Raw genomic sequence first — 17,662 nt, 5'->3', positions numbered from 1 at the left:
TAATCTTTATGCATCTACTTCATAACCCAGACTACTCTAGATCCTTTCTGGAAAACAGATGGAGGAGGTGGTCTCAAACTGTGAGTAAGTTTCAAAGCAGAGGGCATCTCTGTGGAAAAGTCCCTCTAGGCATCTGAGAGAAACCACATTCATTGTCTCCAGTCAGCTGTCATCTATCTTGGTTGAAATCTGCATGTGACAAGTGCCAGAGTGCTTTAGAATGGTAGCTATTCCACTGTGCTCAGCTCAGAGGATGTGAAAGTCTTCCTTGCATTAAAACACAATTAGCAGCGTGGTAATGTTTTCCTATTTAATTCTGTCCTTTGATTGTCTAGAGGGTTTTTCCCTCTTAGCTTGTATTAGTTATGATCTCTGCATAACAAATCATTCCAGCAGCTCTAGCTGCTTCAGAACCAACAAACACAACTTCTGTGAGCTAAATAGCATCCGAGGGCCAGGAGCTAAGTAAGCATAGACTGAGTGTGGGGTTCTGGCTCAGTGGCTCTGCCGAGGCTCTCTGGTGGGCTTGGCTCAGGCTGTGGGAAGGGGTCTTCTGCTCAGTTCTTTGCTGGTCCCTGGCAGGCAGGAGGCCAGCCCCTCATCCCAGTCCCTTCTCCTTCAGGCTTACTTGAATCTTAGGACTTGTGCTAGCTCTCTGCTACATTGTCAGAAATGCTGCATTTCAGAACAGAGCTGAAGGCTACGAGCAATGAGAGCAGAAAGAGGTTTAAACCCCATTTTGCTTTGTTTTGTTTTAAAAGTTGTACCCCCCCCTTTTAAAAAATGTATCTATTTATTTTATGTATATGACCACACTGTCCTTGACACACCAGAAGAGGGCATTAGTTCCAATTACAGATGGTTGTGAGCTACCATGTGGTTGCTGGGAATTCAACTCATGACCTTCGGAAGAGCCGCCAGTGCTCTTAACCGCTGAGCCATCTCTCCAGCCTGCAGAACAAGTTGTATCTTGTTACTGATAATCTCTATGTCACTCTTGTGCTTTCTTTTAATTCTGTAGATGTGGTTTCCTTGAACATTTTACATTAGTTGATTACACCTTAAAATCTTACTTTTATTATTGCATATGTATATAGACGTATATGATACATGTATATGTGAGGGAGTACGCATGAAGCTTTGGGGAGTCCATTCTCTCTGTCCACTGTGGGTTCCTAGGATCAAACTCAGGGCTCCAGGCTTGTACAGCACTTGTACCCACTGAGCCATCTCCCGAGCCTACTCTCCACACTTTAAGAGCATCTGTGAGGTGATAGGGTTTAGTGTGCATGATTGTACATTACCATGCCCAACCCATGGATTATTTCACTGCCCTAAGAGAAACCCACGCCCAGCCACTGAAAAACTGGATGGGGAAAATGATGTACCAGGATGTCTCATTGATGTTATTACTGTTTGTCAAGGAGCTCTTCCAGATACGTTCTGTCAACTAAGTATTCCTTGCCCCGACTTAAGTCTCTCCTCAGTTAGCCAAGTGTAGGGTGATTTCCTCAGGTTACTGAACCAACCAGTCTGGTGTCTTTTCCGAAGGCTTGCAGATTGGGTTACATTTTGAAGACCCCAGAACCTTGTAACTTGCTGCTTGTGTTCCGGGTCCCTCAGAGGTGAGGAGTTACGGTCGGATCTCCCCAGCACACCCAGTTCTGTACGTGTGCATGGCCTTCTTGATGGCCAGCGATGTGTTGGAGCTTTCCAAAGCTCCCTGTGGACATTTTCTTCCCAAGATCTTCTTTTTTAATGTTTGATCATGCTCCTGTTGGGCCCAACTGCTACTGCAGTTTCAGTCTCTGTTAAAACATTCTATTCACTCACTGTTTTTGACCCCAAAAGTTGAATGAGGTTAAATAACATCTTGTGAGTGGGGCTTTTGCTGGGAGCTGTAAGACAGGTCACCACAGTGACAGTTCTATAAGATGTGCATTTTGGGGAGCTTTTGCTCTCTCTCTCTCTCTCTCTGTGTGTGTGTGTGTGTGTGTGTTTCATCTGTGGGTGTACATATGAAAGCTAGACATCAATGCCAAGTATCGCCCTCCATCATTCTCTATCTCTTTAAAAATATTTTTATTGTTATGTGTGTAAGTACCTACGAACACAGACAAATTCATTGACATCCTCCTATGGAGAGGTGAGGTGTATCATTATCATATTATTTTTTAACCTTTAGAGTATAGCCGAAGTGATGCTATGCTAATTTAAGGGCTAATCTTCATAAGGTTTTATAAGGACTTCCATTTTGGTTTGGGTTTCTTAAGCATCCTGAGGTATCACCTAAGAAGTCCAATTCCTCCCTGGAATATGGATCATGGGACATGAGATGACATGGGATAACATACACAAATGTGCACACACACAAGAGAGAGAGAGAGAGAGAGAGAGAGAGAGAGAGAGAGAGAGAGAGAGACGTTACCTTGAGATTGGTACCCACCAAGGTGTTTCTGAGAAAAACCATCCTGGGTCCTTTAGAGTCAGTAAGTGACTCCAGTGTCACATGGGTCAGAAGGATCATCTAGCTGTGTCTCATTAAATCTCTGACTGTCAGAATCATGGGACATAATTGTTTTATGTCTTTAAAACACAATGTCGTGGGGAAAAGCCTTGAAGATATGGGCACAGGGGAAAAATTCTTGAATAGAACAGTAATGGCTTGTGCTCTGCTTGTGGACGTTGTACATCGTGGTGCGCACTAGGCTCCGCACCACGATGTACAACGTCCACAAGCAGCTGCAAGGCTAAAGACACCATCAATAAGACAAAAAAACCACCAATAGATTGGGAAAGGATCTTCACCTATCCTAAATCAGATAAGGGACTAATATCCAATATGTATAAAGAACTCAAGAAGGTGGACTCCAGAAAGTCAAATAACCCCATTAAAAAATGGGGCTCAGAACTGAACAAAGAATTCTCACCTGAGGAATACCGAATGGCAGAGAAGCACCTGAAAAAATGTTCAACATCCTTAATCATCAGGGAAATGCAAATCAAAACAACCCTGAGATTCCACCTCACACCAGTCAGAATGGCTAAGATCAAAAATTCAGGTGACAGCAGATGCTGGCGAGGATGTGGAGAAAGAGGAACACTCCTCCATTGTTGGTGGGATTGCAAGCTTGTACAACCACTCTGGAAATCAGTCTGGCGGTTCCTCAGAAAATTGGACATAGTACTACCGGAGGATCCAGCAATACCTCTCCTGGGCATATATCCAGAAGATGTCCCAACCGGTAAAAAGGACACATGCTCCACTATGTTCATAGCAGCCCTATTTATAATAGCCAGAAGCTGGAAAGAACCCAGATGTCCCTCAACAGAGGAATGGATACAGAAATTATGATACATTTACACAATGGAGTACTACTCAGCTATTAAAAAGAATGAATTTATGAAATTCCTAGCCAAATGGATGGACCTGGAGGGCATCATCTTGAGTGAGGTAACACAATCACAAAAGAACTCACATAATATGTATTCACTGATAAGTGGATATTAGCCCAAAACTTAGGATACCCAAGATATAAGATACAATTTATTAAACGCATGAAACTCAAGAAGAATGAAGACCAAAGTGTGGACACTGTGCCCCTTCTTAGAATTGGGAACAAAACACCCAGGGAAGGAGTTACAGAGACAAAGTTCGTAGCTGTGATGAAAGGATGGACCATTTAGAGACTGCCGTATCCAAGGATCCTTCCCATAAGCAGCTTCTAAACGCTGACACCATTGCATACACTAGCAAGATTTTGCTGAAAGGACCCAAATATAGCTGTCTCTTGTGAGACGATGCCGGGGCCTAGCAAACACAGGAGTGGATGTTCACAGTCAGCTATTGGATGTATCACAGGGCTCCCTATGGAGAAGCTAGAGAAAGTACCCAAGGAGCTAAAGGGATCTGCAACCCTATTGTCGGAACAACATGATGTACTAACCAGAACCCCGGAGCTCTTGTCTCTAGCTGCATATGTATCGAAAGATGGCCTAGTCGGCCATCATTGGAAAGAGAGGCCCATTGGACTTGCAAACTTTATATGCTCCAATATAGGGGAATGCCAGGGCCAAAAGAATGGGAATGGGTGGGTAGGGAAGTGGGGGGCGCTATGGGGGACTTTTGGGATAGCATTGGAAATGTAACTGAGGAAAATATGTAATAAAAATATTAAAAATAAAAAAAAACACAATGTCTTGTGTTTTAAAGTATCCACAGTATACAGAGATACTGAGTGGAACAGGAAGCCAGTGATCTGTGAGTGCGCCTTAATGATGAGAAGGGCTCAGAGGCAGACCCTTTTCTCTGCAGCTATATCTAGATGGAATCTCTTAGAGTCATATAACTATAGGTATATTCATGGCCCTCTGGAGGACTAGCCTTGTACATCATAAAACCTCGCTGGGTGTGCAAGCTGATCACACCCAAGCAGGAACCTTTCTTGTCCTCTTGGTGGACAGCAAATCTTGTGTGTATGACAAGTCGATATCTAGAAGGTGAATCGCTGAGACATAGATGGGTAATAGTCTAAGCTTCATAATTGCACACTACCAAATTAGATGCCAGAAAGGTGCTAGCTATTCCAAACTCCTCCCACAGTCCAGAAGCCTGCTTCTTTCCTGTTCCCTCTGTAGCACAGGCCATCATCAGCGCAGCAGTAACTGATTTTACAGATTATATCATCTCCGCATGATGTCAGATTACCTATCTTTATGTCCACTGTGCCTGGGACAGTGTCTGGACAGAATTAGCAGCACAATAAATATTATTTGAAAGAACAGAGCCCATGAAACCCCGCTAACTCTATTCCTCAGCCCAGAGCCTTCTCTGGGTTCTCTGCATCTTCTGTTAGCTGCACGGCAAGTGCCTTGGATTTGTTCTCCACCCATCCTCTCACCTCCCACACTGCCTCTCTCCCCTGACACAGCCTCTCTCCTTCTTCATGGCTTCCTGTCTCATGAATGGCACTTCACATAGTTACTCTATCTGGAAACAAGGTGTGGTGGTCTGGATGAGAAATGTCTTTTTTAAATTATTATTATTGGATATTTTATTTATTTACATTTCAAGTGTTAGCCCCTTTCCCAATTTCCCCCTCAGAATTCCCCTATCTCATCCCCCCTCCTCCTGCTTCTATGAAGGTGTACCCACACCCACCCACTCCCTCCTCCCACCCTCGCATTCCCCTACACTGGGGCATCGAGCCTTCATGGGACTAAGGGCCTCTTCTCCCATTGTTGTCCGACAAGGCCACCCTCTGCTACATATGCTACATAAGCATATACATATGCATATGGGCCCCTCCAAGTGTACTCCTTGGTTGGTGATTTAGACCCTGGCAGGTCTGGTTAGTTGATATTGTTGTTCTTCCTATGGAGTTGCAAACCCCTTCAGCTATTTCAGTACTTTCTCAAACTCCTCCATTGGGGACCCTGTGCTCAGTCCAATGGTTGGCTGAGAGCATCCACCTCTGTATATGTCAGGCTCTGGCAGAGCCTCTCAGGAGACAGCCACATCAGGTTCCTTTCAGCATAGGCTTGTGTATTTGAACACTTGGTGGTGCTGTTTGGGGAGGTTATAGAACTTTTAGGGCATGGAGCCTTGTAGGAGAAAATACATCACTGGGGGGGGGGGGGCAGGTAGGCTCTGAGAATGTATAGCCTCTCCTCACTTGTAGCTGGCTCTCTTTGCTTTCTGTGTGTGGTAGGAGATTGCTCAGCTTCTTGCTCTAGCCACATGCTGCCATGCTCTCTCTGCCATGATAGACTGTTCCTCTCGAACTATCAATTCTTCCCCTGAGTCTCTCTTAGTCATGATATTCTCTCACAGCAATGGAAAAGCAGGCTAACACACCCGGGCAGCCTCCTTTGCTCCTTAGAGACACTCTCCTACGCACCTTCTCTTATCCAATGAGTGATTACGTCCTGTCTATTTAATTTCCTGTCCACCCATGGATAATGCTCAACATAGTTATTGGTCATCTACCGTGTGCCAGTGATTGAACTAAGATCTGTGGAATCAGAGAAGAAAAGAAAAGGCCCTACCCCCACAGGTAAGTTTTGGAGTGTCAGAGGGTGTTGACTTTTTGGCCAACCTGTGAAGATCTTGTCTGTTGAACCTGGAATCTGGGGACCTGAACGAATGGGCAAACTACAATCTGATGCTGTAGACAGCCTTACTTCAGTTTCAGTGTACTTTATACACAAATGTAATAAGAAAGCAATCACCCAAGTAAGGGTGTTTGAGTTCAGAAAAACACAATCAGAAAAGCAGGTAAATAAACACTAGTAAGCACGTACTAAATATTAACAGGACAGCCCCTTCCCAGAACTAACTTTCTTTCTTTCTCTCTTTCTCTCTTTCTCTCTTTCTTTCTTTCTTTCTTTCTTTCTTTCTTTCTTTCTTTCTTTCTTATTTATTTATTTTATGTATGTGAGTACACTGTATCTCTACAGATGGTTGAATTTTAGGACCGCTCACTCTGGTCAACTCCACTCGCTCAGTCCCTGCTCGCTCTGGCCCAAAGATTTATTTTTATTATTGTATATTATTAATGTAATGTATAATATTATTATATTGTAGTTGACTTCAGACACACCAGAGGAGGGCATCAGATCTCATTATGGGTGGTTGTGAGCCACCATGTGGTTGCTGGGAATTGAACTCAGGACCTTTGGAAGAGCAGTCAATGCTTTTACCCGCTGAGCCATCTCACCAGCCCCTTCCCAGAATGTTCTTAGGACAGACCAATTTGAACACAATTGCCTGGCATGTGCTATAAATTAAATCTGGGAAAGCATGAAAGCAAGGCAGAAGGCCTTATCAAGATTCAGGGCACACTGACCAGATTGGGTTCCATAGCTCTGTTCTGACATCCACCAAGAATAAACATGTCTTACAAACCGAATGTAAATGTTTGTCAAAGGTTTTATAAAATCATGTCCAAGAACAATCCAGAGAATAAAATGCACCTGAGGTAAAGGCCCTCTGCCTCTCCCCGCAGAGCCTCTCTCAGAGTTCCCCAAGGCACTGTTCACCAGGGGTCATTCTTCTGACTGTGTTCCGACAGATGGCGATGAAGTTGTGAAGAAAAAGTAAGGAGGAGAAAGATTTAAATGGGGTTTAAATAGGTATCCAAATAAGGACTCCTTTAGAGGTGAAACCCAAGCAGAGAACAAAGACAGTGAAAGACTCATCGTGCTTTGGAATGTTTCGTAAATGTGTCCACTTCTCTTCTCTTCTATGCCCCACCTGCCTTAACCCTATCATCCCTCTCGTCTTTCTTGGTACCCACTTGCATCTCATTATGCAGTCTCCTACCCAGGCCATATTTCTAAGTCAGAATCACATACTCTGCTCTTGCTTACGGTCACTTAGTGACTGCCCCACATTCCCCAGAGGACATGATTCAAATTCATTAATAATGACACCTACAGGCCCTTGTGTCTGTCTCCAACTTTATATCTTCCAAGTATCCAAGTACCCCAGCTGAGAACGCAACAATGACAAACCCCCAAGTTCAGAGTCTGGTTTCTCTCATTCCCCAAAGAAAACAAAGTGCCAGTGTTTGGTTTTGTTTTAATTTTATTTTAAGCTGTACTTTAGAGAACCTGGTATCCTTTAAAAGAGCCGTTCATTCAGAAAGGGCATGTCTGTGACAGGTTAAAGCATTCTAATCAGGAAGCCAAGAGCTAATCAGGCAGATGAGCGACGTTTGTATCCTAACAAAGTGGGGATGGCCATGCATTATTAATAAGCCGAGGGCTGGTGGCATGGCGTGTCTATTAATAGCACATGTTAGATGGACCCCAGGCGTGTCTTGATGAATGCAAAGCTCAGCACCTTCGGAAAGGGAACCTGTGTGTGGGAGAGGGGCTTGCACTGAAGTTAGCTGAACTGGTTCACAAGATCTCTTGGTCAGACTTCCAGATTTGACAGGGTAGGGATGTGTGCGTGTGGGAGCACAGTGGGTTGGAAGAGCATCAGGCCACTGAGACCAAGTGCAGCCTTGTTTCTGGAGAAACCTGCCTTTGTCTTTGTGTTGTGAGGCAGGCTGGGACTGCAGCCTAGATCCTACTTTGCAAATCTGAGCAATGGTTTCCAAGGACACGTGGAGGGATCAGTGTAAATGTGTGCAGGCTCATACCCAGGAAGGTAACAATTAGGAGATGTCCCATTTGGGGAACTAGAGGAACTATGGGGTAGGATACTAATGAGGGGCCCATCAGCCCAAGATGGCAGCTCACTGGGAGAAGGCCAGACTCCAGAGGGACTTCCAGCACTCTCTACTGGAGTAGACATGGACGGTTTCTCCAGGATCAACATTAGAACAGTATCAAGGAATCTAAGATTATAGGTGAGTATGAAGTGTGTTTTAAGGTACAAGGTTTTCCGGGCTTTTCCTTTTCTTAGTTTAGGAATGAAGTTAAAATAAATGAATTCACTGCTTGAAAGTGATGGTGTTATCCTGCAGGACAATCAGTCTAGAGCCTGATCTGACAAGAAGGGGGGTCTGAGCCTGCTGACAGATTACCTTTTTATTTGCTTTGGAGTTCCAGTAGTGTGATGGTCACAGAGTTGGGACAGCCTGGAGACTTCCCAAGCTTGCAGAGCTTGTTGAAAGGTGACCCGTGTACTTGCCGGCTAACATGTTGTCTGTGGATTGCTTGCTTTGTAGCTTACTAGCTGCTGGCAAAGTTGCAGAGAGGGGAGGGGAGGGGAGGAGAGAGAAGAGGAGAGGAGAGGAGAGCAGGGGAGAGGGATTTTTTCCCACTTATTCTCCAGGCAGAAGATTGGTGCTGATGCTGAGCTGCCTGAGGATGCTGCAATTCTATAGGACAGTCCTTCCTGAAGGCTTGGCTATGGAACAAATCAGACGCACATGTCCCCTCTGAACTCTGAGTGGGGTCCCGGACAGTGAGTGGCCATCTTGAGTGTCTGCTGCATCCAGAAACTACGGAAGTGGAAAATACCAGACCATCTTGACAGTTCTACAAGTGCAATCCCTAACATTGTCTATCACGCCGGCGCAGACACGTGTCTATTGTAGAATCACAAAGAAGCCAGCCACAGCCCTTTCAGTTCCAAAAGGCTGACCACCCGGAGCTTTCTTATAGCTGGCCGAGCTAGCAGCCCTTTGGCTCACACCTTCTCACTTCTGAGTGGTGAGCTAAGATGTGTTTAAATTGCAGTAACAATTACTCCCACCAGAACAGCAGAGAAGGAAGTCGCACGCAGCTGTTGGGGAGGTGGGTCGAAAACAGGAAGATGGCGTTTTCTCCCAGTACTTTCCTGGTTGATGAATGGGATCTGGGTTTCAGAGGATAAAAATCTCAATTCTGAGGAATTGGTATTGCATGGTGAGTAATGGAGACATGTAATACAAAAAGGGGGCTGGTTCCTCCAGATTAGAGTGTAGGGCAGAGACGTATGGCCTCCTGTTGGGGCCTTCAGGCTTCAGCTGCAATTACTTATTATAGATAGCAAGTTTTAAAAATTATATATTGGATTTTTTTTCTAGGATATTTCTTATGAATAATTCAAATACTGACCCCAGACCTGTGTATATGGACGTACAAACACTAAGGGAGCTAAAAATAAAACAAAGAAGCAGAGAAAGAAAAGACGTGTTAACGAGGCGATCCAGCATCGGTGTTCGTGATGGTTAACTGAAGGGCCCGGGTAGCTGATTATTAACATGGTCTCTGGGTCCATCTGGAGATGAGCAGTGACCAAATCACAGCACAGAGAAGATCTACCTTCCGGAGGGCACCACCCAATCTGTTGAACGGGGCTGTGAGGGTAAATTCTCTGTCTAATCTTCTCCTGCTCTTAGGCAATGAGCTCCTGGTTGTTGTTGTTGTTATTTACTCCATGGTGTAAGTCAGAGCCCACTACCCTTGCCTGGGCAGAGCAGCATTGATCCCGTAGTTCTCAGGTATTCACATTTAAGCCTGTTCTCACAAGAAAATTCCCATCTCTCCCTTTTCTCATTAAAAAAAAAAAAAAAAAAAAAAAAAAGCATGATTTTTTTCTTTAGTATAGGCTGCTCTGGAAGATGTTCTGTAGCCCAGGCTAGACTTGAATTTGTGATTCGCCTTCTATCTCAGCCTTCTGAGGGCCAGGATTACAAGCATGAGCCACGATGCTTGTTTTGTGCCTTTCTCTGTTCTCAACTATTTGCCTTTCTGCTTCCCACCAGGCAGCAATGGGACAAGGTGACCTTTGCCAGATGTCAGTGACTTGGTTTTGACCTTTTCTGCTGCCCAAATTGTGAGAAGCACATTATTTTAAAGAAAAAAAAAGATCTTTTTATCTATTTTTTAAATGAATTTCACATCATTCACCCCAATCCCACTGATCTCCTCCCTATATATCTGTCTGTGTGTGTACGGATGCGCTCCAGTGCTGTGGTAATTGTTTGCTGAAAATAACTGACAGATTGAAAATAAACTTAAGCAGAACAAACACCATAAATATTGGGAGCAACATGTGGATATAGGTTGGCTAACATCTGGATGGCGCTTTTGACTGCTATCTGGGTTAATAATGTCATTCTCCTCCTTATAAAACCCTGTTTAATATCTTTAAAGAATTTCTTATTCGTTTCCACCACTGTGTTTTCTGTGCTGTTGAGAAAACACACAGCAAAGCCCTCTGTTAGGGACAGACCGCAGACACACATAACAGCCACAGAGGGGAGAGAAGAAACAGGGAGAGAAGTGGAGAATCCCAATATGGGTTCCATCGTTGTCTAATCTACTTACAAGGAAGACTCTTTTTTTTTATTCCTCGGTGTGACACTGTCTTGGACTTAGAATCAAAGGCGTAGCCTGTTCTTCTGACACATCTGAAGATTGCTTGGGGGTTGCTCTGGAAGTCCAGGCGCCCCTCACTTCCTGTGGGAAGTTAGCAAACATCTCTTCTCATGCAGAAAAGGGGAGGAGCGAACAGGGGAAGAGAGGGAGGGGCGAGCAGGGGAAGAGAGGGCAGGGCGAGCAGAGAGGGAAGGGCGGAGAGAGCTTTCCTTAATTTGGAGAACTTCTCTCAGCTCTTTATTTTTATGAAGGGTTTGGGCCAAGAGGAAGCGCCCTTAACTTTCCAGCAGCAGAAAGGGAAAAGATATCATCCGTGAAGGAGAGAAGGCAGAGCTGACCAGTGAGATGTGTTGATTCCCGAGGCTGAGGAAGCCGTGGAAGCCATGTTTTTCTGTCTGGGCCTGGTTCACAGTAGAGTCCGTGGGGGCTGGATACTGGGACCTGGAGGTTGCTGATGACATTAGGACACTAGAGAGGACCTCCAGCATCACAGGACAGGGGACAGATGAGGAGGCATTGATGACCTTGCCTTCATCCTTCTTCATCCTCCATCCCTCTTCTGCAACACGAGGAAGGAGAGCAAGCCTCCCAGGCCGCGGAGGATCCACGGAGACTTCGCTTGGATTTCTGCTGACAATGCTAAGTAGGAGCACAGAGCGTGGAGATAGATCTGATTTAGGGAAATTAAAAAAACCAAAGAATGTGACATTTTCCCCATCCCAATTTCACAGAGCAGTCTGAGAACTTGTTAACTATCCCGATCAGACTTTCCTCAGCATAGATGGGACAAGCAACCCAACCTCCATGCACAGGCAGGAGGCCATTCAGCCTGCCAAGGCCTGGTCCCTCCAGGGCAGTGAAGCCCAGAGAGTTAGAGATGCGCAGAAATACAATGGCAGGCAATGCTGTGCCAACTCTCACTAACCAAGGAGGAACAAACAAGGAAGGAGTCCCCTAAAGCACTTGTCCTGTCTGGAGGAAGGGTGGGTTGAACCAATCACATAACAAAGATTAGGACATTCTGTGGGTCTTCCAGTTGTCTGGCAGCTTCAGGCTTGGAGACACAACAGGGGTTTGAGAGCCCTCTGCCTTTTTAACTGGAAGTAGCTGTATTCTTAGCCAACTCTTCTCAGTTGTGTCCAAGGCTTCTCAAAGAAAATAATATGGTAGTAACAATATTCTCTCTCTCTCTCTCTCTCTCTCTCTCTCTCTCTCTCTCNCACACACACACACACACAATATGTATCAATTACATGTCTGGCAGTGAACACTTCATATGCTTTGTACAGCATTGTTGACAATGAATGTTCCATCCTATATGTACCAGCTACATTCCAAAATATCATCTACCAAAGTTCAAGTTTTGGAAATAGGTTATTGGCTCACTTATCGAGCATAGGTGAGGGCTTCCTAACAGGAGTGTGGGTGATGCAAAATCAGCTGCGCCAAAGTCTCAGCCTAGCGTGAACGATGACTTCTCCACAGCTGCACAGGGCAATGCCTGCCCCTTCAGTTAACGCCCGTACACTGGGTACTACCACCTCCAGAGACCACTAGGCCACATGCAATTAGGGTGGAATTACACACAGCCCACAGAGGTATAGGAAGGAGTGGCTGGGTTCTCCTGGGATGGTCCAATGACAGTCCACCTTTCCTTTATGAGGGAACCTCAACTCAACAGACTTGATCTCAAGAGCCTCTTGCAAGTAATTGCAGCCGTTCTGATAAAGATGTCCCTGCTAAGCCTGAGGCTAGCACACTACAGCAGCCCTATAAAAATGGACAGAGCAACCCCCAAACGGTTGTTCCCACCCTTTTCTAACAGAGGCCCTGATGCCTCATAAACCTTAAATACATTTGCATGTTTCCATGTGTCTTTAGATACCCATGCCACAGTCAAGGAGTCCTTCATGGGCGGAAGGGAGTTGTTTATCTCCCCTGTACTGGCTAAGGTGACATTCTGACCCGTGATACACCAGCTTCTAGGACCACGGTCTCCGTCTCTGCTGCTTTCGCGGGGGGTGGGGGGAGTGTGAGTCATTTTCAACAGCCATTTCAGCCTCTGGTCCTTTGGAGTTTTGCATTTCTTAGAGTTTTATTTATTTATTTATTTATTTATTTATTTATTTATTTTGGGAGATAGACTGGGCCCATGTTGTTCACAGACAGCTAGGCCCAGAGAGAGGCAGAGATGGGGAGAGGGCTTCTCAAAGTAAGCCCAATAGTGCCTTACTCTGGGGACTATAGAGGCGATGGAGAGGATATAGGAGCCAGATTGCCAGAGAACATCACTGGAGCTCAGAGTGCTGAAGCATTCCTTCTTTGTCACAGTAGACCGAGTATTGCTGAGAATAGTGAAGGTGAGAGGGACTCCTGGTTTGAACCTTAGGGCCATGCAGAGCAAGGCCTGTTGGGTCTGAGGCACAGTCCTTATTCTAAGAAGCCTCTGTGTTCTCAGTGAAGTGGGCGTAATAGGATCTCTTGCAGGGTTATTGAAGAGATTCAGTGATCTAACACATATCAGACACATTGCATGTTCAAGAAATGGTTTCTCCCATAATGCACTAGCAATCAATCACAAAATAAAGCACTAACCAGAAGCCATCTAGAAATGGTTTCCTGATCTTTCACAGTAAATAAATCCTTTGGATAAACGCTTGCTTTTCCTGTGTGGCATCCTGGAACATCTACGCTTAGTCAGCAGGAGTCTGAGGCCACCTTTCTCTAAGGGATCTCGGATAATGAGAACAAATGCCCGGCCTCACCTTTTTTTTTTTTCTTCCAGTTGTTTATGCATACACAAGAGGTATATACATTTACAAATTCATATGTGGTTTTTACAGGTCATTGAATTCTTGGGATCCCAGGGACTCCTGCTCCGGGTGTGTGAACGGCCTGGCAGTGTTTTCCACCATAGCTGTGTCTTTGGCCAGGTATATCCATCCCAACACCACCTCAGGTCACATGCATTCCTTCCCCCTCACGCCTCATTCTACTCACAGAAGTCCTTTCTGCTCTTTGCATCTTAGTTCATTTTCAGAGCGACTTCTAGCTGAGCTCCAGTGACTCTCGCATCTCATTACACTCTTGGTAATTAGCTCCATCTCATTACCCCAGCCCGGCTGGAATAGGATTACTTGTTTCCAGGTGTAAACCTGTGCGGTGCATCTTTCTACACCTCTTCAAAATTCCAGGCAGGCCTTCTGCCGCAGCCCAAGCAGGACAACTACTTCCAGCTGCGCACAGTTCATTACTACGTCCGTGTCAGGAAAAGAACTCCGTGGTATTCCACATCTGGTCACATGCTTATTAATTATGTACTTCTTATAACAACTGTGTCTAATTAGGACAGAGTTGAGACCTCTGCGGAGCCTAGCGGTTCTTTATGTTTTCCTGTTCCTGGTACCTCATTACCCTCCCTCCAAATTATACCCAATTTGTTTTACATCCATGCCACATTAAGACAATTGCTCTCAGGTGTGTATTACAACACACACTCTGCTTTTCAACCCAAACTTTCTTGACCAGAACACTCCTTGTTTCCACAGCCTGTGGGTGGCTGGCCATTTTTTCGGTCTCTGCTCACATCTGCCCTAGATGGAGGGAATCCAGCATGGACTTGCTGGGTCCTGGGGCTAGACTCTGCTCTGCTTCATTCTTTGTTAGTCTATATTTGTGCCCTGGTCCAGAGGAGGTGGCCATTGCCATGTCTCAGAGCAAGAATCTTGACTGTAATAGCCCTGGTCCATTCAGAGAGCCTGTGAGGCAGGAATTCATTTGTTCCATCAGGAGCTGGTGAGGCATGAGCTGCCAGGCTGTGCTGGCAAGTGAAGGCACACAGGCAGTGGTCATTCTGGGCTTCTAAAACATGGCACAGCTCACCAGTGAGCAGCAGCAGGTTGAAGATCTCAGTCCTTAACCCTATACAATGGCTTTCTGAATGAAAGGTTAGAGACTTGAGGGGGATTGTGGACTGTGGCAAATGTAAGATCCCATTGTGCGTTTTAAGAAGCCGGTGAAAGCAGCAGGCCACACTGCAGAGATCCCGTGTCACCTGAGCTCTAACAGACAATCCTATCTTTCTGCCTGCCTGCCTGCCTGATTGCCTCAGTGCTAAGAATCATGGATACAACTTGACAGTAAGAGACATCAGAGGTTGGTTGACAAGACTTCTCTGTGTGGAGGCTTTCTTTTGCAAGCCATTTGAATTATATGCTAATGACTCTACGGCTCAGAAAACTTTCAGGCAAGAGGGCAGTCCTGGGGAGGGCCTGGGACTTCAGTGAGTGAAGTACTCCAGGGAAGGTCCTACCACGGAGTCTGATGTGGAACACTCCTGGGTAAAATTGTCTTTGAGAACTTGGCAACAATCCAAGGGCAAGAGGCTGTGTAAAAGATCCTTGTCAATCCTCAGGATGTCATCAGCTACAAGCTGGGTGATGAAATTAAAACGCCCTGTTGTGAGGCAGGAGTCAAAAGACAGTTCTACAGTGTGCTGGATGCCTTGGAAGAATCTGAATCCAACAGGTTAAGGGCGTGCTTAGCAGGTGAAGGACGCAGGAGAAAGCACAGCCAGAAGTCCAGAGAACAGGGCTTGTCCATACACGTCAGGACCAGCCTGTTAAATTGGTTCTTTTTCAAGGAATTTATTCTAAGCATGACAAGGTAGGAAGGGAGTCTTCTTGTGGTTTCTACGTTGGGCATAGAAAGCAAAGATTACCTATGGTGTGGGTTTGTGGTGAGGATGAAATGGGAAGACATGTCAGGTGCTACAGAGCAGAATTTCAGCTCTCCTTCATGGTTATGTTTATTGTCTGTCTCAGGACCGTTCCTAATCCAGGGGCTGTGACCAGCTAGGCTGTCGACAGAAGACAGAGAACTTCTCATGCAGGGGGCTGGTTCCAGGATCCTGTGGACATCAAAGATGATGGATATATATTCTGCATTCACTTAAAAAATTTTTTTAAGGATGTTATTTTATGTGTGTGTGTGTGTGTGTGTGTGTGTGTGTGTGTGTGTATGAGCTTGCAGAGGCCAGACAGGGTGTTGAATGCCTGGAGCTGGAGTGACAAGCACTAGTGGTGAGCTGCTTGCCTGCCACTCCAAAGCAGCAAGTCCTCTTAACCATTGAGCTCCACGCTTTGCATTCAAAAAGAAACATTTTCCTGTTTTGTTAAGGTGTATTATTCTGTCTGTCACTAACATTTATTTCTAAATATTTGTTGCACATATTAATTGTACATGGAGACTTTTCCATATACATGTATGTACACTGAACATATTTCCCACAGAACCCTTTACCCTCTGGTTAGTATCCTTTGTTCCTTAGGACAATTTTGTTTCTTCTCCCATGTCATATATACATACATGACTTTATATAGCTATATAAGATCTAGGAAGTGGGAGTGGGTAGGTTGGGGAGCAGGGGGAGGAGGGAAGGTATAGGGGATTTTCAGAGAGGAAACTAGGAAAGGGGATACCATTTGAAATGTAAATGAAGAAAACATCTAATTAAAAAAAAAAAAACACTACAGGCATGAACTCTTAACAATATGGCTGCCTGCAGGAGACCTGCTTAATGGTCACAGCAGTTGACATGCCAACAAAGTTTTGTCTGAGGCTGGCTCAAGTGTCTCCAGTCGCACCTGCTTTCCTGCAGATGACAGCTTTGTTCTTTGTAGGGAGAGGACATCCTCTCTTGTATTGACAGCAGTTCCTTTCCCCATTCCTTTCTTGTTGGATACCTGGGCTGGTTCCATACTTAGCTGTTGTGAACAGTTCTGCAGTAAACATGGCTGTACCGAGGGGTGTTGTGTGCTCCAGCCCTTCAGGTAGACGTGTGGGAGCGGTGTGGCTGCCTCAGGTGGTATGTCCATTTTCATTTTGAATTTCTAACATTTGTAACTTTTTGAGAATTTCATAAAGGAGCACACTGTATTTATAGCATCTCCAACCTTCCTCCTTCTAACTCCTCCCCTTCTGGAACTCAGAACCTGTGATTGCTACTGTTACATATACACCCCAATGAGTCTGTTTAGTTCTGCCTGTGTGTACATGTCTTTAGGGCTGACCACTTGTGACCAAATAACCTACAAAGGGGCTTGTTCCTGGAGACTGATTCTCCCTCTCTTAGTGGCCACTGATTGTATTTCTCATCAGGGCTAAGGCCTGTGAGTTTCTCTCATGCACATTGGCATTTGAACGGCTGTTGTAATTATGTAGTCTTTGCAGGCAGCCATAGTTTGAGTTCTTGGGCTTAGCATCCCTCTTATGTCTAGAAGACACTACCTTGCAGCTCCACTCTGGTCCTCTTACAGATTTCCTGCTGCCTCTTCTGTGATGTTCCCTAAGACTTAGGTGTAAGGGTTGTGATGTACGTAACCCAATTGGGACTGGACACGTGGTCACATGATCTACATTTTGACTAGTTCTGCGTCTATGTAGCAGCCTCTGTCTGCTCCAGAAAAGAAGGCTCTCGATGAAGGATGAGAGCTACATTTGGGAAAGCCTGTGGATACAGATACTGGAAAGGAGGTATTGGGCAAGGGACCAGGGACAGATATTTTGAGGAGCCTCATACCAATCTCAAAGTGGATAGACAGTTTACATCCCTACCAGCAGTATAAGGGTTTCCTTCAGTCCACATCCTCATCAACATTTGTGGATATTTGCTTAAGAAACACTTCTGTGCAATGTTTAGTTGAGTCTGTAGAAGAGGAGCCAATGGCCGGCTATGTGGACTAGCCATGGGTCCATCTCATTTGCCCACATGTAAGAGAAGATGGTGAGCTTTGCTTCCAGTGCCCTCTTGCTGGGGCTTACTAGTATTTTTCTTTACTCA

The sequence above is a fragment of the Mus caroli genome, chromosome 6 (assembly GCF_900094665.2).
Source record: "Mus caroli chromosome 6, CAROLI_EIJ_v1.1, whole genome shotgun sequence".
Taxonomy (NCBI): domain Eukaryota; kingdom Metazoa; phylum Chordata; class Mammalia; order Rodentia; family Muridae; genus Mus; species Mus caroli.
This window is presented reverse-complemented; position numbering follows the sequence as displayed.